This window comes from Macaca nemestrina, chromosome 11 (assembly GCF_043159975.1).
Source record: "Macaca nemestrina isolate mMacNem1 chromosome 11, mMacNem.hap1, whole genome shotgun sequence".
Taxonomy (NCBI): domain Eukaryota; kingdom Metazoa; phylum Chordata; class Mammalia; order Primates; family Cercopithecidae; genus Macaca; species Macaca nemestrina.
This window is the reverse complement of record NC_092135.1, coordinates 41,999,198-42,020,637: the sequence shown is the minus strand read 5'-3', so window position 1 is coordinate 42,020,637 and position 21,440 is coordinate 41,999,198. Positions and strand designations below refer to the sequence as shown.

Sequence of the window (21,440 nt, the reverse complement as noted above, 5' to 3'; positions counted from 1 at the left end):
TAAATATATAGAAGTATCATAATCTCTATGTACTGATTATCTTCAATAATTATCAACCTATGACCAATCTTATTTCTTCTGTATCCTTGTCCCATTTTATTCCCCCTCCAAATTATTTTGAAGCAAATCTTCTATCATTTCATCTATAAATATTTTAGTACATATTAGAGAAAATAATCTTCAGGTCATTAACACTTATCTGAAGTATCAGTATTCTATGTTGACTGAAAGGAGATCCATATGCTATAGCTCCCAATTCTCTGGTTGCCAAAGATGGTGTTGGTTTATAAAAGTAAAGAGTCTGGCTTACATCCTTGAGCTGCAGAAGGATCTGCTGGCAGGGCCAAGACATTTCTCAGAAAGTAACTCCATCAGTTTAGATGATGAAATAAGCAGTAGACTGAAGTCTTAAGAAACCCAGAGTTCTACCCATTAAACAGGCCTTAATTTGGAAGATATGAAGGATTAGAATTACCCAATGTTTTGCTAGATTAACCTACATTACTCTCCATTGTCATTTTGTTTAGAGCCAGGTAGTTTCCCTAAGGATTTGGCAGATTGAGTTAGTTGTGGCGAGTTTTGTAAAATTATCATGAAGGCAATATGTTAGAAAGGATTTGAAGACAGGAAAGTTTTTTAAGAAGATACTCAATCTTTGTGGCCTGAGCTGATAAAAATCCAGGGTTGGAGGGTAGGAGAAAAGACAAACTGTAGCATCTTTATTATAGTAAAAATTTGCATGACTTATCCCTAACATATGGTAGAGGGTGAAGTTGAAAAGGGAAGAAAATGAATTTGTCCAATATTAGTGTATTAGTCTTTTCTCTCACTGCTATGAAGAAATCCCCAAGGCTGGGTAATTTAGAAGGGAAAGCGATTTAATTGACTCACAGTATCACATTGCTAGGGAGACCTCAGGAAACTTATAATTATGGCAGAAGGCAAAGGAGAAACAGTCACCTTCTTCACAGGGCGGCAGGAAGGAGTAAGTGCAAGCAGAGGAAATGCCAGATACTCATAAAACCATCAGATCTCCTTGGACTCACTCATTACCACGAGAACAGCATGGGGGAATCACCCCCATGATTCAGTTACCTCCACCTGGTCCCACCCTTGACACGTGGGGATTATGAGGATTACAATTCAAGGTGAGATTTGGGTGGGGACATGGAGCCAAACCATATCAATTAGTACACTGGGTTTAAAGTAATAACACAGCATCCAAGTAGTTACTTCTGGTTGGCCACTGGAAATAGAAGACTAGTATTCGGGTGATGTGTAAAAGCTGGAGATCTACATTTGAAGATTTTTCATGAAGCTAAGAGGATGATTGAGTTTTCATAAGGAATATTTGTTTAAGAAGAAGAGTGTGTGGCTAAAGGCAAACCCTTCTGATAGTTCCATTGGATGGGAATAGGAATATAAAGGCATCAATCTATAATAAATTAATACTTATCAAACATCTGTGTCACAGGTATTTTGCATGGAAAAGGGAATGAGAGCATACTGAATTGAATGGGAGACCTACTTTAACAGAAAAGGAATGCCAAGCAGAGATAATATACAAAGATTCATGAAAGTAGAAACTTGAAAAAATGAATCATGGTACCCAGGGCAGGAGGCCTGAAGTTTTTTGGTACTATGAGTTTCCCCAGAGAATAGGATGGAGTGGTATTTCATGCAGAGGAAGAGACACAGACACATGTGCTTGGGGCAGTGGTGAGAGTCTGGTGTGGCTGAAACAAAGGTTATAGAGTGAAGAGAATGACAGAGGATTTGGTTCTGATATGCAGGATCTAGGAACCCATTTGTTGAGTCTGAAGAATGTTAGAATCATTATTGAAATAGAAGACAAAATCAACAGTTTGAGTTTAACATGAATAAATAGGACAGGAAATAATGGAAAATTCGTGGGTTTTCAATTCTGTCAAGCAAATACTATCACAATAATGTGAGGTATATTTTACTGGCATTAATTTATATTCATTTTTATTTTGAAATTTGATAAAATGACAATGTGACCAAACTTAAGTTGCCAAAGATTGTATGTATATATGTGTATGTGTGTGTGCATGCTTTCATTTGCTCAACATATTAATTGTTAAGAGTCAGGTATTGAGGTTACAAAGATGAGTGAGTAAGATAATGCTCTACCTTCAATACCTTTGTAGATTAATTGAAAATGGATAATAAGTGTTTATGTATACTAGTTGGGTAAGTACAAAGATATGGGAACACCCAAGAGAATATGTAATCCAACTTGGATGTCAGTGGAGGGACCTGGAAAGCCTTCTTGCAGGGGTAATGACAACTGATTCTTAAATGATGCAGATGAATTGGTGGTTGGGTTGATTTGAGGGAAGTGTGCATGGAATAGTGGCATACTATTCAAATTAGATAGCAGTAGCATGGAGATAAAAGGCAACCTGGTGTGTATACCATATGGGAACCATAGTCATAGACATTTCATTATACTTGAAGCTCCAGTTGTGAAATAGATGAGGCAGGAGATGAGCTTGTAGAGCTAGGTAGAGGCCAGCACAGGTTGACATTTCACAAACTTAACTTAAGGGACTAGGTTTTATACAGGAGAGTGACCTGGCCAGATCTGCATTCTAGATGTATGGTTCTGTAGCAAGATGTGGGATAAACTTGTTGGGAAGATAGACTTCGAAATAAGATTAGTTAGGTGTTTTTTGCAGCAGTCCAGGCTTCATTGTGTAAAAGGTTATGAATAAGGGTGAAGTTGAAGGGACATGTTTGAGAAATATTTAGGAAGTAAAGTACATAGGATTCATTAATAGGTTCTTAATGGAAATTTAGGGAGAGTGAGTCCAAGGAAATGACTCTCAGGTTTCTGGTTTGGTAGATGGTTGTGCCTGCAGCTGCAACAATAAATTCAGCAGAAGAGCATATTTACTGAATTAGATGAAGAATTCTGTTTTGGGCCTTTTGTATTTAAGCTGCCAGTAGGCTATCCAAGTGAAGGTTTCCAACAGTTGAATATCTGAAGATTGGATGAGAAGTCTAGGTTTGAAATCCAGATGTGGGAGCCATGAGCATGTAAATAATACTGAAAGCCTAAGAGTGAGCATTCTCTTTAGTGTCAGAATTGTGTTCATAATGGTAATGAATATGCCAAGTATGTACTGAGAAAACTTGACCCAAGAATCAAAATTTGAAATGAACTCTACTTAGCCTTGCCTAACTTTTTATTTATTTTTGAGACAGTCTCCATCACCCAGAGCGTGAGTGCAGTGGCGCGATCTTGGCTCACTGCAACCTCTGCCTCCTGGTTTCAAGTGGTTCTCCAGCCTCAGCCTCCTGAGTAGCTGGGACTACAGGCATGTGCCACCATACCCGGCTAATGTTTGTATTTTTTAGTAGAGATAGTGTTTCATCATGTTGGCCTGTATGGTCTCGATCTCTTGACCTCGTGATCCACCCGCCTCGGCCTACCAAAGTGCTGGGATTGCAGGCGTGAGCCACCGCACCTGACCAGCCTTGCCTAACTTGCTTAATTTTGAACAGAAACCGTTAACAAAGTGAACTATGAACCCAATCAAAGTCTTTTTAAAACATCATATATTTTTCCAAAAAATTTAATTGTAGCACCAAAGCAGCATATCAAAATATCATTTGAACTGAATCAATAGATCATCTATTAGAATTCTTAGAATTGGGTGACTAGTGTATACAGGACACTGTAGTCAGTTCAGGACTTCAAAGGCAGTCTGTATAATTTTGGCAATAATAATAATTTCACTTTTTCTTTTCTCAAGTCAAGCACAAGTGATCTAGGGAGAAAAATTACTTCCAAATGAGCTTACAATTGCCAGCAATCCAAAATTTAACCCAATTGGATCATTGCACACTGCACTGTGTTTGGAAAAAAGACTGACAGAATGTTCTTTCATTAGATTCTAAGGTATAGGAATTACTTAACTGCAGTGGCTCTGGAAAATAGTTATTGTGTAAAGATCTGGAGTAATTAAGTCAAATACTGTTCATGTGTAGAAGAATTTGCTAATAATGATTTTGATAAGTAACACTTTGTATGACAAAAACAAAAATAGTAAAAGTAGAAACTATAGAATGGCAAATAAAACAATTCTCAGGTATTGCAACATTTTGAAATTTGATTCATCATTTAATTTGAATTTCATTGCCAAAACAATTGAATAATAATGGTAAATAGTCTCAAAATGCTTATGTCATGCCTACAAGGTACCAAGCAGTGGTCTAAGCACCTTACACATCTCACACCACCCTAAGAGGAGTACTCTCATAGGCCCATTTATCACATGAGGAAATAGAGACAAACAGAAGACCAAAAACAAAAACAAAAAACAAATCTTGGCTAGGTGCAGTGGCTCACACCTGTAATCCCAGCACTTTGGGAGGCTGAGGCGGGCAGATCACCTGAGGTCAGGAGTTCGAGACCAGCCTGGCCAATATGGTAAAACCCCATCTCTAATAAAAATACAAAAATTAGCCAGGCGTGGTGGTGCACGCCTGTGGTCCTAGCTACTTGGGAGACTGAGGCAGGAGAATTGCTTGAACTCAGGAGGCGGAGGTGCAGTGAGCCCAGATTGTGTCACTGCACTCCAGCCTGATGACAGAACAATACTCTGTCTCAAACAAACAAACAAACAAACTTTCCCTAAATCGCATAGCTAGTAGTTGGCAAAGTAGGCAATCTTCCCTTAGAATCCGTGGTAGACCTGGGTAGTCTGCCTTCATAGTCCATAGTATACCCAGGTGGCTCGCCTTTGGAGTACATGACCTTAACCACAGTTCTAGTTTAAACATTAATGAATGCAGTTATTAAATAGTGTATCTGTGCATTATGGGGTTTTAAACAAATATGGAGATGACATGATTTTTGCCCTTTAAAACCAGTCTCTGGCACTGTTTCCCAGATAATTTGCATTGTATGCACGCCACCATGATTCCTTTGATTCAACTTTTTCCTACTACTGTGAAAAGGCAGTGTTAGCATATATTCCTTACGTATTTAAAAATAAAGGGATTTTTATAAAAAGAAAACTTGAGATGATCTCCTTAGTTTATGGATAAATTAGATGTAGGGATTACAAACTTTAGGAGATTTTACAAGGACTTCAATATGTAAAAACCTATGTGCATACCTTGCTCTTTACCCAAGAAATATTTTGTAAGTAGAAATTACTTTAAATCAAATAATTCAAAAGGTAATAGGCATGCTTACTATTACAGGTTTTATTGTCAATACTTTTTATTTTTTAAATTTAAAAAGTAATGTATAATTATATAATAGAACTTTGGAGATAAAATATGAAAATTCATAAACCCAGAAACTGTACTAATCTGTTTTACTTCCTTATGGTCTTTTCCTATGTATCTAGTCTTACATTGCTTTAATAATAGTATATTTATAATTTTGTACGTTAAGCAGTTTTAAATTTATTGTTAATATTATTTGGGATTTTTTGGGTAAAAATAAATACAATAAAATTTTGTCTTTTGGATAAATCCACATTTTCATATTCTGGGTTTATTTTGTAGTCTATACCAAGTACACAAATTATAATTCAGTAACAGTTTTGTATTATTCTATTTACTGCTGTCTCTTCACCCTCTTTTTGTTTCTGTGCCTTTGGCTTTCCCTAACTGGGCACAATCAGGTCCACTGATGCCCCCTACCTGCAAGCTTAGTCTTGCACAGTACCTGAGCCATTCTTACCTGAGTCAGCTGATAGACACATCCTTAGCTTCAGACCCACACCTGCTCATTCATATGACTTATAGTTTTATCCATCCAAGACCTGGGATTCATCCACACAGCTCTTTGGGCTCCTGCATTCTTCCAGCTGACCGTTCACCCCCAGATCTCTGTTGTTGCCAGTTGCCATGAGATCAGCACTAGGCCTTTACTTTGTTGCTCTTTCCTTTATCTCTCCTCACCTTTCTACTGCCACCTTTAGCTGACTTGGCCAGGTTTTTTTCTCTTTGTTTTTTACCCCTGATTATTCTGCTTTATTCTATAGGCACCTTCTGGGGCTTCGATACCTCTTCTGTAGTTTCTGCTAATTGTATCCACTGCATAATCCCAGTCAAGCTTGACATCTGTACAAGATTTTCCAGAGTCACCTCCTAAATTCTGAATGAGACTTCTTGAAATCTTTACTCTTCTGCTTTATTCATTGAATTTAACCAGCATCTTGCCCAAGTTATGCTCTTTTGACCTAGGTTTTTCAATTGGCCCCCTGTCTTTTTTGATGGCAGGTGTTGTAGGTGGTACTGTTTCCTTTGAAGTATACTCGATCCTGGAACCAGGTCTCAGCCTCATTTGCAAAGGCCTGAAAACACCAAGGACAGTATCAGCATGGTTTCTCCTGAAGGCAAAATACCGTGTAAGAATCAGGAGAGTAAAATAAAAATTTTAATGCGTGTAGTTTCTCTTCTAAATTCACTCACCGATTTTTGTTAGATCTATTCAGATCCTTTTTACAGCTAAACCGTTTATCACTTGAAGCAAAAGGAGCAACTGTCTGTGCCACGTCCAAATGTCTTTGTACTATGAAAACTCGAGATGCAATGCATGTTGTGTCTAGGTTTAACATGACTGTAACACATGAAGTAAGAGTCCATCAATACAAACTAAATTAAAACTGGAGTTGCATAAATAGAATCTATGGTAAGCTGTCTTTGCCTTACCCCATTTATTCTACTTATTGATGAATTTTCATAACTTACTCCTTGAATAAATTATCCAAGAATTAGCCTGTGATTTTCTTTACATATTTCTTCTTATTTGTACACAGGTATTGCCATAATAAAATCTTATAGTGATTACTGTTTTTTACTACTTACTTGGGCTGGATTTTAAAATAATGATTATGTTTTTACTCTCCATTTGGACTGGATTTTTCATATATAATTTATATTAAAATGGAACAACATTGCCAAGTCTACTGTTAAAAAGGACTCATTCATTCTTTCGTTTTTCTTCAACTGTAGGGACATTCATATCCTTTCCTCCCTAGTCATACATGTAACTGGTCCTATCAGTAACATGATTAGATCACAAAACTTCTTTCTGCTAAGATACCAAATTTGGGCATTCACATTTAATTTTAACCTTCTGACATTATGCAGTTCTTTTTCTCTCCGGCGTCTCTGTGGAATAATGTGGCATGGCCAGTTTCTTACAAGATGCAGGTGGCTGGGGAGGTTCTGCAACAGGGACTGGAACAAGACAGCCACAGGGAATTGACTCTAGTAAATATACCATTTCCATTGTATACAATTGTGATGTCCAAGTGATCTGATGATATGAGTCATAATCATAGGAAGCTTTTGGTCATAAATAAATCCAAGAAAGAAGTAATGAAAGATCCCAGCTAGCAGAACATGACAATGGAGTGTCTGTTTAATCATCAAGTGTAGATAGGCTGGTACTTGATTTCAGTATGATCTCTTCAGACCAAATGTTACCTGTTCTTTCGTGCCATACTCAGATGTCCCAAATTATTATCACTCTTATGACTGACTAACATAGAGGATTTCCAGCATTTTCTTGCGTTGCATGGAGTTGTCTCAGGGATTTCTATATATTAATATATTAATATATACAAAGGGCATATTGTCAATGGAAGTGAAAAGAGGTTAAGTTAGGTGAATATCCAGACCATCTATTCCTGCTTTACTCAAGGACATTTTTGTGCATTTTACATACCAGTAATGTGTAAGAATTCATTTAGAGAAATGTAGCTGCCTTAAAAAAGTCCGAGAGCTGTTTCATCTGTCCGTCACAGATAGACACAGTTTGGTGCGGTCTCCCCTCTAGCTGTTGATGTGACAGCTATTCATTGAATACCTGTTGACTGCCAGGCCCTGTAATGCTTTGCTAGGCATCTTGGTCATCTACCGAGATATTGAATAATCACTGCTTTACTGAAGTCTTAGGTTTTCCCTCTGGTTCTACGCACAATTTACTTTTCTTTCCACATTTTCTTGATAATCTTATAACTTCAAAGTGATTTCTATACCAAAAGTTTCAAAATCTGTCTCCAGTCTCACTTTGCCGTGTAATACTCATATGAGGTTTGATACGTCATCCTTTCTGAGCCTCAGTTTTCTTGTTTGTACAACTGATGTAGTTACCAACACTAGAAGGATAAGAAGAAAGTGAAAGGTACAAGCTTATGTCAGTATAAAGGATATTATTTTTATTGCTGTAATCAGTAACTTTAGGACCATATTTCAACATTTTTGTAGGAAATGCTTGGTTGTACAGACCCTGAGACCTTAAACTTAATATTTACTAAATAGTGTTCAGTCATTCTTTTTTCTTGCGTGAGACACTGTCCTTGATTTTATATTTTAATTAATGGCATGATCTTTCCAATAGTCATTACATTTTAAAATCTTGAAGGCACTTTTTTAGTCCCTTCTCCTCCTCTAGAGGAGAAATGTTACCACATTTCTTCAGGCTTTCTTTGCAACTTGTCTGTATTGCTGTAATCATCTCATAACTGGTCCCTTTGTCTTTAGTCTTTACTTCTGCAGTTATGAGTTTTTGATTTTGTTTTTGTTATTTTTGCCTTTTGTTTCTCTACTTCTAAAAACATATAGCCTGAAACTTCAGCATCCCCGCACTGTGTACACATTGGCCCACTTGTCAGACCCACATTCAAGGTGCTCTACAATTTAAACTTAATCTGCCTTTGCAGCTTTTCTTATTACAACTTTTTCATGAGCCTACCCTTCAGCCAACGTTTTTGTTTTCAAACTGAATATTGACCACTTTTATTTCTGGATCTTTCTGTAGTCTCTCTATATGGAATGTCTTCTCTGTTGAAAAACTACAGATCCAGTCCAGCCTATTGAAAATGCCACCTCCATGAAAGTATTTGTAATATTCCCCAAACACTTGTGACTATGACTCTTCTCTTCTGAACTATCTCACTGTTTTTTACTTTATCTCAGCTATTCCATGCTTGTATAATACCTTAGTAATTGCCTAAAATACACTTAACTGTTTCTTTAGTTGAACTTGATTGTTGTGTATCTGTTTCTTTCCATTTGTGAACCATATTTGAATCAGTCTCAGCCCCATGAAGAGAAAGTGGTTGGTGACAGTAATGTAATTTCATCTTACAGTTTATGTCCTACCATGTTGCAAGTACAAGAAGGAAAAGTGGCTCCCAACCAGCTTTACACTATTGAAAATATGGGGGACCGTTTTAACACTATTTTTTTCCTTGATAACATGCAGGAATATGTGTTGAAAGAATTATTTCAGGCATTTTTATTTATATCCATGTTAAAATATAGTTAAATGAAAATACTTTCCAATCAGAAACTAAAATTTTATAGAACAAGTACATTTACTTACTCCTAGGAAGATGTCTCACCTGTTCTTGTCTTGATTAATCTTCAAAGGGATTATGTTTTATTATTTGTAGTTTGTACATCCCTATTTTAAGGCATTAAGCTCTGTATCAAATCCGTTTTGTATTACTGCAAATCAACCAATCTTTTGCTACTTTAATATTGTCAGCTATTCACTCTTTATTGTTATTTTAAATGCCAGAAAGTAAAATGCAAAAACCCCACCCTATATTAATGTAATTTTATGGTTAAGATTTTACATTCAAAGAAGTCTAGAAATTCAAAGTTATAGTTCCCAGAAGAATCCTAATTCAGTCACATTGCATAAACTGATATTGAGGCTGAAATGTATTATCATTACAGTAATGCAAAATACCTATATATGCATGAGGACACAGTTATAGTTGCTGAGGGAATCATAATTTTGGATTTTCTGACTTTTTTTGCACATACAATTTCAACCATAATGTTGTTAATGCAGGTTTTTTTCATTGACTCTGAAGTAATATATCTGTTGCAATGTTTATCTTAAAAATAAGTTTCCATTGGCTCCATTTTTTTCCTTCTGTATGTCAATAAACCTATGCTTATAAAGATCTGATGTCCCTACAAAGACAACTACCTAAGGAATATTTCTGTATAAAAATAGTTTTTAGCCTCATGTATGCTGATATTCTCTCTGCCTTTCTCTCTCACACACACATCCACACACAGCCTCACACACTTATGTTACATTCTGGCACATTATAGAAGCAGGTAGCATATCCACTACCTGCTGTTGAAAGTGTTGACGATACTGAATTATTTATTCTATCTTCTACACTATCCAAAATCGTTTTGGGTTCGTTGACACATTTTGGTCTCTTCCATATGGATACTTCATGGTGGCAGAGTTGCCAGATGCTCAGGTTTTGTGACAGTCTTAGTTTTTCAAGGACTGTTGGAATATTCTTGGGAGAATCTCGCCTTGTTACTGATTCCTATGGAGTGGTAAAATACTAACATTTCTTTGAAAGTGTTTTTCAAGACAAGGAGGTATTATAAAAAGTTACTAGAATGTCCCATCTGAGTGTATTTAACTTTGGGAACCTAGTAAGGGAGGAATTTATCATGAAATTCATTTACAATGAGTTGGCATCATCTTAACAAGGAGTAATAATAACAGTATGTATAAATGTGGAGATTAAACAAACATGGTGATATTTCAACATTTGAAATACCAGATATTTGACTCTCACAGAACGTCAGCCATTTATCTATATTTCAGCTGCCAGAATGCAAAGATAAAGAGCAGGATGCCATCTAGTTTATTTTTTTACTCCTTATCAACTAGACAGAATCTTGCATGTAATATATAGATACCATATAGCTACCATATATATACACCATTCATATATATTGTTATATATGTGTTATACATATATGTTTATATGTTAAGTATTTGCTTAATTGAATAGAATGTGGATATTTGTGATCTCAGGTATTTGCCTTTCCTGTTCAGTATGAATAGAAACTCCATAATCTCTTCCCTTTCCAATCCCTGCCTTTAACACAAAAATAATTGGACATTCTGCTCATCTTTTAATAGCCATCGCAAGTGTTTTCACCTTTTCTAAAGCCTTATCTGGCTTTCCTGGGCCATATCTGAGGTCCCCTTCTCACTTCACTCATGGCGTTCTATGTATTTCTTGGCATTTCTCTACCATTGTTATGTACAAGTAGAGAAAAAGGAAGGAAGGGACAGCTGTGAGTCAGAAGGGAAGCCTCCATTCCATGGCCTATGTGTAAATGTCTATTATGGCTGACAGAGGCTTTTGATCGCCATTATGTGATCTATGACATGTGATCTTCAGATATGTGACCCTCAGACATGTGACCCTCAAATGTAGGCAATAGAAAATTCAGATATCATTAAGAGTCAGGTGGATATCTGTATTAGTCTCTACTGCATATTCATACCAAAAGTTTAAGTGCTTTGTCTACGTTGTGTGGAGAGAAGGGATGAAACAGAAAATAAACACTGTAAATACAGTTTTTCAAACTTTTTTTCTTGGTGAGTAGACTTTCCCCCATTTAACTAGAGAGCATTTTCATTGAAACGTCTAACTTGAAGAAGTTGCTTTTACTATTGGAATTATGAGGCCAGGCTCACAAGCAGCAACTGTGACTTTCTTTTTATTACTGATTTCACACTGGTTCTATTTTTGCCTCTTACTGGCTAACCTGGGGCAGATGACCTGATTTTCTGTTCTTCAGTCACCTGGTAAAGAAGTGTGGCCTAGGAAATTTTAAGTTTCTTCTTGCCTATAGTGTTTGATGAGTCCCACATATCATGTTTTATGCTAGGTGAGATCAAGAGAAGTGTGTCTTAGAAAGTTACCATGTGATATAGGTTGTGTTGAATGACTCCAATACTTCATTTCAGATAATCTAATATAATTAGATACGTTTTATATATACATATATATAAAATATACATATAGATGTACATACACACACATATATATAAAAAACTTAGAGGGCAGTTGTGATCAAGGGAAGCTTTTTTTTTTTTTGAAAAACAGTGTTTTTGTGAAATTTATGTACAGAATTTTTAATTTTCATTTTACTCTATTTGATCTTTGAAAAAGTAGCTTTCAAGCGTTTCCCCTCTGTGATATATGGGGTAATTAATATTAAAATGAGAATTTTTACACACAGGACTTAGCAAATCAGTGTTTGTGAAAAGTTTTACCTTTAAAATAAATGTATAAAGGACCAAGACTCAGTCCTCAGACTCACCTTTGAATTCTTTTTCTGTTGCAGATGTACAACATTATTAAACATTTCACTCTCTCAAACGTTTCTTGAATGCCTACTGTGCGTAGTACATTTTGTTGATTTTGACATTTATAGTTAATTATTCAGTGGTACCTTGTAATTAAATAGCAAAACATTGGGGATACTAAGTTATTTGTGGGGAAGTATTTCTCCAAATGGTATATTAAGCACCATATTTAAGGAGGATTTCAAAGAACCGTCTTGGACTTGCCAAAACAAACATTGGAGGAATAATCAAAACCCAGATGTAATTTCTATGAGAAGCATAACAAATCAAATGATAAAACAACTCAGTAGAGTAAAGCAAACTGGGAAGCAAACTGAAGCAAATACTCGTAAGCGCCGAAAAATTTAGATGTTATTGCTGATTACTGAAAGACTGAATATTTAGGATATATTTTATTTTGATAGTTTTATCAGTAGATAGGACTCAGTAAAAATAGCAAGTCCCTGTATTTTTCCTGGTTAGCTTGTTATTTGGGCACAAAATACTTTTTTTTTTTTTTCATGGTTGTCAGGAACAGCTTAGTTGTCAAGAAGCAGATAATATTATTGTTATAATTACTTTGATTATTACAGTTTCATAATACTCAAGCCTAAATCATGATACTGTTCAAAAGCCAATCTGTACTTGCCTGTGGTTTGTTTCTCAGGCTTGTGCCTCAAGTGAGTTTTCTGTATCTACTTGTGGGATAGTGCTCTGGCTTGACTGGTCAGTATGTCCTTAAATGTATATAATTTTAGACTACACTGATAGGGTTGGATTGCAGTGATGATAGGACTTACATCCATTACCTTGGGTCTCCAGTCTTCAAACTTTATAGTCTTTAGAAAGGAACTCCAGAGACTCATGAGTGGCATGAAATAAAGGGCAAAGAACATTCCAAAATAAAATGATATGCTGCTTTTAAGGAATAGTCTTATACGATAGATTAATCATGAGATGAATTATAAATATTTCACATACTAATTATATTAGTTTATGGTGATAAAACACCATATGAAGTGTTCCCAGCACACTCAGCAAGTTAGATGCTCTTTGCATGTTAATTGACTTACTTCTTCAAGGCTAATGATCATGAATCCCTGAAGATGACAAAAATTATTACCATGATATTGTACATTCCTGATCTTTGTACCAGGTTGACATCTACCTTTCCTCTTGAGTTCCTTTTCTTTGGATCCTGTCTTGAATACTTTACGATGGTAAAGCAGAGACCAGTGCCTGAAATATTATTAGGGACCCCAGGAAAAACTAATGAGCTCAATAAAAAATGACATCAAATAACACATCTTAGAATTGTGTTGGGTGCTCACATCCATGGGGCATGGGGAATGTAAGCACCCATGGGCATGGATGCTTTCCAGCTTGTTTTAATGGTAGGAGTGAATATCATAATGAATACTTCCGTATAAATGGAAAGTTAACCAGTTTTATTTTCTCACAGTGATTGAGGGAATGAATGATCCATTCACTTCATTTACTCATTCACTTATTTGAAAATATTTAAGCATGTGGTTAGGATGGGGAACAAGAAAGATGTAGGACCTGTCCTGATGGAACTTTAAAATCCAGAGTGATAGCTGCCAAGTTAGGGAAACTATAGTACACTAAAGAAAAGAAGAGCAGATCTAATTTATCTTATCAAGGAATATATACTTTAGTGGGAAGAAACAGGATAATGTATTAAATATTGGAGAACCACATAGAAGAGTTATATAAAATTATATAACAGACCACATTTTTAACAAACATATTTGGTGACCAGGCAGGTTCTTTATTTAAATCAACTCTCCAATGTATTTCCTGTCATTAGCCTATTATCTGTAATCTTTAGTTACCTACTGGGCACTCTACTTATATTCAGTGTTTGTAAAACACGTCTCTTTATTTCCCCTCTACTCCAAACCATGATTTTTTTTTCTCTCTTGTGTTAAGGAGTATTACACCATCACTATCTGATTATGTAAGCTAGAAACCTTTAGCTTCTTCCTTTTAATAACCAAGCCAGACATTTCTTTCATCACACTTAATGTTAGCCACTCTCTCTATTCCAGTGCCCTGACCTCCTCCTTGTTATTCCAGGAGGCTCGCTCCTGCGTGTTATTTAGGATGCTTCCTAGAGTGCCTCTCCCTAGGAAAGCCTTCACTGATGGTCATTACCTCTCCACAATTTATATAGAGCAATCTGGCCACTCAGTAAATATGTGATGGATAAAGGGATAAAATAGAACTATTCACTTTAGTATAGTTGTCCTTTATACCGTTTATATTCTTTTATATTTCCAGCACAGATTCTAATAAATACAATTAACACAAAAACACTGAGTCACACTCTAATCTTAAGATGATTCAAAATCAGTGTGGAAGAAGTGAAAAAGTAGAGGCTTTAGGCTGAGATCAACTTGAATTTGAAACTCATCTTTACCTGTTAGTAACTGCTGTTGTCTCAGCATTTAACCAAACCTCTTGTGCTTTAATTTCTTAACCAGTAAAATGAGGATAATAAGACATATCTCTTAGGGTGGTGGTAGTGATGTGTGTAGAGAACCTTGCATGATACATGGTTCTCTTCCTTTAAAATATTACCATCAACATTACAATATTATAGTGATTTAAGGATTCCATTATCAAAAAGTGATCATGGAAAGACATGGATTTAAATCAACTGTTTTTCGTTTGTTTGTTTTGAGACGGAGTCTCACTCTGTCACCCAGGCTGGAGTACAGTGGCGCGATCTTAGCTCACTGCAAGCTCCACCTCCCAGGTTCATGCCATTCTCCTGCCTCAGCCTCCCGAGTAGCTGGGACTACAGGCGCCCACCACCACGCTCGGCTAATTTTTCGTATTTTTAGTAGAGATGGGGTTTCACCGTGTTAGCCAGGATGGTCTCAATCTCCTGACCTCATGACCCACCCGCCTTGGCCTCCCAAAGTCCTGGGATTACAGGCGTGAGCCAGCACGCCTGGCCTAAAGGAACTGGTTTTATATCTTCTGTATTTGGTTATATTTAGAGTAATCATCCTTATTTTGAGAGTAATAGTGATTGATAGTGGTACTTTATTTGTTTCTTTATCTTCTCATTTTACAACCATCTTTTTCTTATCCAATAAGCATTAAAAACTGAGTTAATTAAGAATAAGACAAAAAAAATAAATGATTGTTAGTATAATAATGAACATGCAATGAGTCACCAAATTGCTGACAGATAAAAGTACAAACTTCTTATCCTGCATCTGGATACTTCTGGGTCTGCGGAAGACCACTGTTACAGTTTTATTTGATTATTCATTTTTTTCCAAACACTAACTGTTAGCCCTCTCTAATTCAAATAGCACTGATCCCTTTAGTCCCAAGAACTCAGGACCCAGGCCTCTTCTGCCACCCCTGATACTTCTGAGACTTCATGGTTTTTCACTGCTCTTAGTTCTCTTTTCTTCCTCTGAATGGCCATAGCACTTAGTGCCTCTACCTTCATTCATAATCAATCTCACATTGCTTTGTGACATTTCTTGTGCAGGAGAGAGCAGTTACTTATCTTTTTTATTGTTATTTAATATTTCCTGTATTTATGGCTTATTTCACCAATTATATTGTCCGTTCTTTTAGAATGGGATGATATCTTGTACTTGTTAAATTGCCAAGTCAAAAGATTTTACAGTGTTCTGATTTGTTGACTTATTGATAGAATGTCTAAAAACAGATATATCTACAAATGTTGCGGTTCATATTACCTTGGACCTTGTAAGAATACTCTTAATAATGGACTCCAGTCCCAAAAGAAATAAACAGGTACATGAAAAAATGTTTAAATATATGCAATAAAAATTTCAATGTATCTATAGATTTTTTAAAATAGTAGGCTCACCCTCTCTTCTTGTCTCTTCCTTTCTTGTTAGAAACGTAATTACAAAGTGTCTTTTATGGATTAGGCACTGTGCCAGATACCAAGAGTTAAAAGACTCAGCATTTGCAGAAATAATTTAAGAGACACCTGAATTTAAGTGACACCTTTAGCTAAAGGATCTCAATAGGCATTATGGAATTTGTTTCCTTAAACATCCATAAGACAGTTCAGAGTGCTGATGATTGATTGCAGCAAGGATAGATGTTAAGAAAACAGCCTTATGTTGGAGATACTGCTCAGTGGCAGGTTGTGCCTACAGTCTTTGATTCCCTACCTTCTTGACAAGTGTTCTGTATACAGTGCTTTTTTGCATACAGTGCTCTCCTGGTCATCGTGATAAGCACAGGAAAGGAAAATTACATGGTGGAAAAAAGTAAAACTTCCTGATTGATGCTACACGATGAGACAGCTTTTGGAAAACTGGATATTCTATTTATAAACAGCCTGTAAATTGCTACCACAAGAACCTGGGAGATTAAATAACTGTGTTTCCTTTTCCTTTAGATAAGACTTCCATCTTGTATTTTTAATTGTTTCAGCAAAGGGAAACATTTTGTTAGGCAGTGTTTTTGAAAGTTTTTGAATATCCATGGCATTTCAACATGCAGTAGAAATGGTCCAATTAAGATTAAGTAGCTGACAACTAAAGCAAATTATGTTAAAATGAATTTTGTATATTGATAGTTAATGAATATTAGAACTCAGTTATCTCTCTACACAAGTTTTATGAATTAAAAAATATGTTGAAACCAAAGACTTTTGAAATGCTTGGGAGTAATTTTCATTTATGTGTGTATGTATCATTGAGCTTCTGTTGTAATTAAAACTCTGTCAAGGTGCTTTGAAAGTGATAAAGGGAAGAAAGAATAGCTGTCCTCTCTTTCACTTCTCGTATCCAGTTTTATCAGCAAACCCTGACAGTTATCAGTACACCCAGTCAGGCCACTTGGTAACACTCTCACAATATCAGCATCTTAGCCCAAGACAGTGTCATTTTTTTTCTCTTCTTGCTGTCTTCTTCCACTCATGACTCCTTGCAGTCTGCTTTCCATATGGTAGTCAGTAAAGTTTTCTGGTATTAAAAACTAATTTAAAAATGCGTGAATTATATAAACAAAAGTAATATAAGAGATTAATACAAAGAAGATTTCAAAACTTTATGGACGTGAGTATAAAAATTATGCCCTAGGCCGGGCGCAGTGGCTCACGCCTGTAATCCCAGCACTTTGGGAGGCCAAGGTGGGTGAATCACGAGGTCAGGAGATCGAGTCCATCCTGGTTAACACGGTGAAACCCCGACTCTACTAAAAATACAAAAAATTAGCCAGGAGTGGTGGCGGGCGCCTGTTGTCCCAGTACTCAGGAGGCTGAGGCAGGAGAATGGCGTGAACCCGGGAGGCGGAGCTGCAGTGAGTGGAGATCACGCCACTGCGCTCCAGTCTGGGCGACAGAGCAAGACTTCGTCTCAAAAAAAAAAAATCATGCCCTAGTTGGAGATATTATGACATACCATATCATGAAATGTAATAAAAAATCATATCTTTTAGAAATAATTTTTAACATGGTAAAGCAACATGATGTTGAAAGCAAGAAACGAAGCTACAATAATGTATTTCTGTTACAACATGGAAAGAATAAAAGAAAATATACCTAATGTACATATAAGATTTTGTCACTTCCCTACTTAAAATCCTTCCATCTCTTCCTGTCTTACCACAAAACCAAAATTATTTTCATGTCTTACTTTTGAATCTTCACTCTTATTTTTGGTCACTCTCCCATTGGCTCCAACCTCCTTGGTCTTCATTCAGTTCCTCAACCTGTCATTTTTCTTCTTGCCTCAACTACTTTGTTTTCCATTTTATGTCTGTAATTTAGCATAGTGCCTTGCAAATAATACGTGCTAAGCACATGCTTAGAGCACCAAAATGCAAATAGTAGCTATCTCTCTTTGGAATAGTTATGGGTGATATTCACTTTATTTATTTATTTATTTTGCTTAAAACATTTTCTATAGTGAACGTGTACTTTCTAGTTCTCAGAAGGAAAAGAAAAAGTATTGCCATTCCAGAATTGGAGAGCTGAGTAGGTGAAATTCTTCTAGGCAGGAGCAACATAGAAATTAGGTTATCATAAGCAGGTCAAGGGTCTGTTCAGGAAAATCAGTTAAGCAGGTAATTATATTCAGGTAACATGAGTGTCAGGTTAGGGAAAGCTGGTTCATCCAGAACTGTGCTTTCCAATGCAGTAGCCACTAACCACATATGGCTAGTGGATTTAAATTTAAATTTAATCAAATTAAATTTAAAAGTTAGTTCCTCAGGAGTACTAGCTACATTTCAAGTGCTCGATAGCCATATGTAGCTAGTCATATGTGGACAGTACAGATATAGAACATTTTCATCATCATAGAAAATACTGCATCACAGAAAATACAGGATCTAGGATCCTAGAGAGTAGGTATCAAGGGACAGGAACCCACGAGAAACAATGAAAGAACCGAGGCTTAGGTAATAAGTCTTAGCAACATGAATCTAGACCAAGAGTTTAGGTATTGAGCAAAGTGACAAAGCTGGAAGAATTTACTCTTTTGTCAAAGGCCTCCTGAAGCCATGCAAGAAACTGTGTATGAGTGGTAACACAGCCCAAACTGGCATCTGTGTTAAATTGTATACTCTATCTCATAATTATGTCATAAATAGCTTCAGGAGAGGAGGGGTGCCTATTGAAAAGATTTCATGGGGCAAGAGTGAGATGACCTAGCCCATGAAGAATCATTACTAAAATGTATGGACAGTGGCTGGAATATTGAATGTTTGCCCTCTGTTAACTCATTTCACTTCCCTTCTGTACCATTCAAGATATAAGAGTGTGTATCTTGATGGTAATGGTCACACCACTACTGTCCTTAGGTATATTTCAGCTTTTCTTTTTACATATTAAGTAAATAGGGTAAAAGGCGAACAACTGATTTATTCAAACTGAGCAGAAAAGAATAAAATATTTAATTTCGAATTTCATTGTGTTTCGCTGTTTTGGATTCCTTAAAGGTATATGACTTAAAATGTAGATACAATGTATATTGGAAGCAATCGAAACATGTATACAGGTCCTATTCCCAAATACATGGAATGGTGTTAATGTGCTTGCAGCATAGAGCCATTTTGGTTAGACGATTATAGTAGCAGCTTACTTGTACTTTTGGTGAAATGGTAAGCTAATGATGTAGCCGTTAATTTGAATTTAGCAGACATTTAAAATATAGGTTTCTCTTACAGAGACAAAAGTTGCAATTTAAAGCTCTTTGGTGGTCTAAAAACAGCTTAATTCTGTAGTAGCATGGTAATAAGTACTAATCCAGCTTATACAGTGATTGTAGTATGTCATGTTTGTGAAAGATTGCTCAACTGCTTTCTCTGGGTTTTATGTTAATTTAAAAATAGTAAACATAAAACCTTATAACATCTTCATGCTGAGATAAACTGTTCAATTTAACTTGTGCTCAAGCAGCAGCTGTCAGGAATTACCTTGTTCCTCGTGGTTTTTGCTATCACCTTGTGTCCTTTCCTGCTAGAGACACACTGTGGGATGATAAAGTGCACCTTGTTAGGATTTATTGCTTAAATAATACCTGAGGCAAGATGAGCATTGGTAGCCCGGGGATTAGCTGCTGATCAAGTGATGTCATTCACTGTATTATAATCAACTTTTAAAAATTGATAGTAGTAAATTTTGATTTATTAAATTTTGTATTGCCTATGGATTGCCTGCATTCCCTTTGTGGCCATATTCATTACTTCTTTTTGAGTGTTGTTGAGCTAAATATTTGAGAAATTGCTTATTGACCACTTTACCATTTTACAAGCAAGAAAAGCAAAGAGAAATGATGGAGATAATTTCCACTATTTAAAACTAGTGAGGGTTATTTCAAGATTAGTTATACAAACAGAGTGAATTTTCTTTTAATGATTAAACAAACTGAAAGAAGTGTTGGCATGGGCAGTCTCAAATGGTGAATATTATGAAAATTATTGTTGTTGGCCGGGCGCGATGACTCACGCTTGTAATCCCGGCACTTTTGGAGGCCGAGGCGGGCGGATCACGAGGTCAGGAGATCGAGATCATCCTGGCTAACATTGTGAAACCCTGTCTCTACTAAAAATACAAAAAATTAGCTGGGCGTGGTGGCGGGTGCCTTAGTCCCAGCTACTCGGGAGGCTGAGGCAGGAGAATGGCGTGAACCCGGGAGGTGGAGCTTGCAGGGAGCCGAGATGGTGCCACTGCACTCCAGCCTGGGCAACTGAGCGAGACTCCATCTCAAAAAAAAAAAATTATTGTTATTTCTCATATGAATATATTGCCTTCTTTTATTTGGAAGGTTTTCTTTGGAAGGCTGGTTGGATTCTTTGGTTGTGGATAAGCTGGTGGGTAGGGGGACATGTGGTAGAAATAGAGTGAAGGGCTCCTCTCGGTTAAACATTAGCTATAGATAATTCACCCTGAGGGTAATCCTCATGTAGAAATTAACAGTTGGAATATGGCTAGAAATACAGATATGATGGGTTTATTGTTTATGGAATATAGAACTTTTTTCTTCTACTTACTGCCATTTAATGCCTATTACTTCAAATGTGTAGTTTTATAAATGTATAACTTACCCAAAATTTGCAGTAGGACAATGTCTTGCTCCATGAAATCTTTTTATTAGATTCTCCCCTTCCCCTGAAGCTATGAATTACTACACACCTGTTCACATAGATTAATCAATTGTTAATGTGTTTGCACATTTTTAATTTTTCTATCTCTGTAAATATGTACATATTAATATTTATTATTAGCAGTAGCATTTTGGCTGAACTATTTAATAATTAACTGCAGACAACATGGCATTTCACATCTAAGTAATTTGACATGAATCTCCTAAGAATAAGATTATTCTCCTACATAACTGTAATAAAATTATTGTATTTAATAAATTAAAGATTGACAAAAACTTGCAGTCTTATATTCAGCCCACGTTCAGATTTTTCCTATTGTCCTAATAATGTCCTTACTAGGTGTGCTTTCCCCTTCCAGTATCCAGTGAAGGATCACTTACTGGATTTTGTTTTGGGTGTCTTTATTTCCTTTAATCTAGATTTTTTTCTTTCATGATATGGCATTTTTAGAGATCCAGTGAATTATTTTGCAGAATATTTGTCTGGTTATTCCTTACCAAATTCAGATTAGGCATTTTTGGCAGGAATACTACACTGATGATTTGTATCTTTCTCAATGTATCACATTTAGAAATACAGGATATCACTTTGTCCCATTATTGGTCATAGAAAGTTT

General features: G+C 36.2%; 1 protein-coding gene and 2 long non-coding RNA genes across 38 annotated transcripts in view; 1 reads left to right on the top strand and 2 right to left on the bottom strand.

The window, feature by feature from the left end:
* Positions 1-5,862, bottom strand: part of LOC139357101 (uncharacterized) — a 31,205-nt gene extending 25,343 nt beyond the window's left edge. Inside the window, exon 1 of the long non-coding RNA XR_011609739.1 lies at positions 5,726-5,862. This is a non-coding gene — a long non-coding RNA (uncharacterized lncRNA). The remainder of the gene's footprint in view (positions 1-5,725) is intronic.
* LOC105492615 (glycosyltransferase like domain containing 1) overlaps positions 1-21,440 on the top strand; it is a 407,319-nt gene that overhangs the window by 191,145 nt on the left and 194,734 nt on the right. The gene's annotated exons all lie outside the window — the stretch shown is intronic.
* Positions 6,206-7,859, bottom strand: LOC105492613 (uncharacterized). Of its 2 annotated transcripts, XR_011609738.1 has the most exons (4): positions 7,721-7,859; positions 7,480-7,591; positions 6,460-6,607; positions 6,206-6,341 (listed from the first exon to the last, which is right to left on the bottom strand). It is a non-coding gene; the product is annotated as an uncharacterized lncRNA (long non-coding RNA). The 2 variants fall into 2 exon arrangements; XR_011609737.1 differs by lacking the exon at positions 7,480-7,591 and having other exon boundaries at positions 7,721-7,855.